Source organism: Sprattus sprattus (genome assembly GCF_963457725.1).
Source record: "Sprattus sprattus genome assembly, chromosome: 9".
Taxonomy (NCBI): domain Eukaryota; kingdom Metazoa; phylum Chordata; class Actinopteri; order Clupeiformes; family Clupeidae; genus Sprattus; species Sprattus sprattus.
Window position 1 is genome coordinate 4,927,779 of NC_137928.1, and position 5,000 is coordinate 4,932,778.

Genomic DNA, 5,000 nt, shown 5'->3' on the forward strand with positions numbered 1-5,000 from the left:
CCTGATTAAAATATCCCTCAAATTCTCCACTTTATCTTTTTCTTTTTCAAACAAATATGAAAGTGTTCTGTGTGCAAATTCATTGAGAGGAAAAGAAAAGACCAGGGCCCCGTTTGAGCAGTCTGAACAGAACATTAAACAAATCAATGACTGTGATTGATCAACAGTTTCCCCAGATGAGTTAATTACACACTCCCTCAGGCCAGGGCAGGGAGTCGGAGACATGCTAACGATGGCTACCACGGCAACCGCAGACACCAGGATGAGAAGAAGGAGACAGAAGGACGTTGAAGGTCTGGCTGATAAAAACAAAAAAGCTGGATAGCAAGAGTGGTAATCATCACATCTGCACACACTCAGAGCCAGATCAATAACAAATGAAGGCCAGATCCGTACCAGATCCAAGAGGCACTGCGTGAGAAGACACAGAGGACTGATGAAGGGAAGGGAAAAGGAATGGAGGGTTGAAACACAGCTGGATTGCATGGCTAGGATTCCCCAGATGTGCGTCAGGTCTTGCCCCGATCTGTTCCATGTCCTAAACCTCAGCTCACGAAACAGTAGACACACGACAGGTCTGTCCCAAGACAGTTCTGTCCCCTTGTCACAGCAAGACAGTTCTCTCCCAGTATCCCAGCAAGACAGTCCTGTCCGAGTGTCCCAGCAAGACAGTTCTGTCCGAGTGTCCCAGCAACACAGTTCTGTCCGAGTGTCCCAGCAAGATGACAAGGCTAGAGGTCTCCACATCTGAACGTCATAGCCAGAACGAAGGGAAATGTCCTGCTGGCAAAAAAACAGTACATGCCCAGCCGCTATTGAGTGTGCGTATGAAGACATTCCAACTCAGGGCCAGGTTCATAACAGATCATGGCCACATGTGCTCCCCCCCTGAGCTGTAAGAGCCCCCTTCTTCAAAGTGAATGCGGGTTCGGTGCAAAGGATGTCTGCCCCCCCCCCTCCCCCCATGCAGGTTAGGTGCAGAGGATGCCTGCCATCTGTCTGTGACAGGTTAACCCACCTGAGCATCTCGGTGCAGAGGATGTCTGCCGTCCCCCCGTCCCCCCATGCGGGTTCGGTGCAGAGGAAGTCTGCCGTCTTTCTGTGACAGTTAAACCCACCTGAGCCTCTCACTCGCTCGCTCGCTCACTCGCTCGCTCGCTCACTCCCTCTTTCCCCAGCAGAAATCTCTGTGATACACTTGAACAAGTTAAGCATGATACGATCTTCTGTCTCGCCTCACCTTGACAGTTATGGAGCAACTAATCTTACCACCCATCCATCCACACACACACACACACACACACACACACATACACACACACACACACACACACACACACACAAAAACACGCACCCACACACACCCACAAAGGTGTTCCTTTGTGAAGTTTTATCAGGCAATCACAATGGAATTTTCTTATGTATTTATTTATTTATTCTCAATAGCGATAGTACTTCTGGAAGAATGACCTCTTTGTACAATGTCTTTGGCTGACTGGCTGCTTCCAATGGCCCTGTGAGAAGTCGAATGCCGTAGGGGATAATGGATGAAATTGCTTAGTACAGCTACTGCTGCGATTGCTGTTGCACAAAATACATGATTAGGCTTGGCACAGCATGAAGGCCAAGAGTTCACAAGTAAACAGAAGCATTCAGAGCAAAATCAAAGCTGTAGACTCTTAAATCAGCTCAAGAAACACACACACATACACACACACGAATACACACACAGATCTGCGCATGAACACATACACACAAATGTGGACTGTAATGTGAAGTAAAGTACAGTACATATCTACTTTCTATATCAGCATAGGAATAAGAAACATACACTAATGCACACTTGACACACATGATAACATAATGTTGCTTTCTCACGATCACACTCACATTCACACACACACTCACACACACACATACACAGTCTTATCCATAGATACCACCCCCCCCTGCCAATTCATTTTCATACCCACACATACGCAAGCGCATGCACACGCACACGCAGACGCACACACTCTCTCACACACACACACTCTCTCTCACACACACACACACACACACACACACACACACACACACTGATGCTGATGCTGATGCTGATGCTCCTCTGCAGGCCTGCACTGGTGCTGGTGCTGATGCTGATGCTCCTCTGCAGGCCTGCACTGGTCCTGATGCTGATGCTGATGCTCCTCTGCAGGCCTGCACTGGTCCTGATGCTGATGCTCCTCTGCAGGCCTGCACTGGTGCTGATGCTGATGCTGATGCTGATGCTGATGCTGATGCTCCTCTGCAGGCCTGCACTGGTGCTGATGCTGATGCTGATGCTGATGCTGATGCTCCTCTGCAGGCCTGCACTGGTGCAGATGCTGATGCTGATGCTGATGCTGATGCTGATGCTGATGCTCCTCTGCAGGCCTGCACTGGTGCTGATGCTGATGCTCCTCTGCAGGCCTGCACTGATGCTGATGCTGATGCTCCTCTGCAGGCCTGTCCTGGTGCTGATGCTGATGCTGATGCTGATGCTGATGCTGATGCTCCTCTGCAGGCCTGCACTGGTGCTGATGCTGATGCTCCTCTGCAGGCCTGCACTGATGCTGATGCTGATGCTCCTCTGCAGGCCTGTACTGGTCCTGATGCTGATGCTCCTCTGCAGGCCTGCACTGGTGCTGATGCTGATGCTGATGCTCCTCTGCAGGCCTGCACTGGTGCTGATGCTCCTCTGCAGGCCTGCACTGATGCTGATGCTGATGCTCCTCTGCAGGCCTGTACTGGTCCTGATGCTGATGCTCCTCTGCAGGCCTGCACTGGTGCTGATGCTGGTCCTCCACTGACTCAAATGAAGCTCCAGGAGTCACCCACTCTGACATCTCATGTGCTGATCAGCAAGCTAACCAATGACTGCTGCTTTGACTGTTGTTTCAGCTTGATGGACACTCTTTTCTCTCCCTTTTCTTTCTTCTCTCTCTCTCTTTCTCCCTGCTGTCTTATGTTCTATCTCATCTCCCTCTCTCTCTCTCTCTCTCTTTCTCTCTCTCTCTCTTTCTCCCTGCTGTCTTATGTTCTAGCTCATCTCCCTCTCTCTCTCTCTTTCTCTTTCTGTCACTCTCTTCTTTTTCTATGTCTCTCATGTCCCCTCACTCTTTTTTCCTCTCTCTCCCTCTTGTGATCTGTCTCCCGCTTTTAAAGAGACAAGAGGAGTTAGCGTCTCCATTTTGGGTCGGGGGCCGGCTGGTATCCATACAGGAAAGCTTTGTAGAAGACGTGTTGTCAGGCGACAGAGAGTTATTAACACTCCTTCTGTGTGGAAATAATTTGCCTCTGATGTGAGGGTGTCCTCTTAAAAACACTGCTAAGTGTCTGCCAGGCAGAAGGAGGAAGAGGAGGAAGCCATCCACGCTCAGCCTGGTTACTCTTCATTGCCTGACGTGAGTAAGCATGGTTCCCCTGGAGATAGGAGCCTGTCTCTGGATCTCATTATCGCGCTTCTCTCTCAGCACTTTTTGCCTTTGTCGTCGTCTTTTCTGATTAAAGTGCTTCCTTCACAAGCAAAGTACCTTTGAACCAACTTACAAAAACGTTTAAAAAAATGCATTGCCCACCAAACATATGCCCCTTTTTTCAGAGTACATATGGCTTTTGGGGGTAAACACATGAGCACAAACAAACACTTACACACACATCCACACACACACACACACACACACACCACTGTGAGCTCACAGACACACACAAATACACACACCACTCTCTATCCTTGCCAGCAGTCTCATCTCTAGATACCACCATCCCCTGCCAATACACACACACACAAACACACACACACACAAACACAAACAAAAGCACACACACACACACACACAACATTCCATTGAGCAATTTCCCCATTATTTCATATTTTTGTGTCATTCATGTCATTGAGGGCCACTTTTTAAAGCAAACCTTTGGCATTCAGACTAGCTGGCGTTGACATTAAAAGCTTCATCAGAATGGGCAGTGGGACGGTTGTCATGCCAATTATCCAAGCTAGCAGAGAAATGAAAACAAACACCCAAATAAAAATCATTTCATGGTGGAAATCCATTTTCTAGCACCAATTCAGAAATAGAGAGAGGATTTCTGGCTGAAAGCACCATGCAGCCTCCTCCACGATTCCAATAGCATGTTCTATATTCCAGATCTCCTATTCCATTCTCTGTGCTGAATGCAATTTCACTGTAGCCATTTGGAGGCCACAGATGTTGGGAAGTGTACAGTGTGTGTGTGTGTGTGTGTGTGTGTGTGTGTTTGTGTGTGTGTGTGTGTGTGTGTCTGTGTGCTGTGAGGGTGGTATAAAAAGACTATGCTATGTTTGAACCTCTCAATTATCCAGTAATGATCTTCTAAGGGATGACAATGAAAGCCTAGGAACAGTTGATCACATCAAACAATTGCTTAATGACCATGCTTCATTTCCACTCTTAATTGGAAACTATACATCAACACCAACATCCTTGACCTGCGGTGTTCCCCAGGGGTCAATCTTTGTGCCTTTGTTATTCAAACTTTATACGCTCCCACTTGGACAAATCATTAAAAGCGATCCGATGTCTGATTATATTATAGCTATGCTGATGCCACCCCAGGTTACTTAGCCCTTGGTGATGATATCAAAGGTGCTCCAGCTGTAGCCAGTATTCAGATGTAGACTCAAGACCCAACTGGTCTCAGATGCTTGCTGTGAATTGTGCGATTGCACTCTTTTTATTTGTTTTTACAATTATTTTGATCAGTCTCTTTCGACTTCCTTTCAACTTCCTTTATTTTTCCAAACCCTTTATCTTTTTTTATGCACTTTTGCGCCATTTCTTTGAATGCACTTTGATATATTCCTTATTTGTTCATTTGTACTGCAATTTGAATTGTCACTGCATATGGAACTGTGCTGTATGAATAAACTTGCCTTGCCTTGTCTTTATGAAAGGCTAGTGTGGGGTAGACACTGACAACCAAGAGCAAAGCAA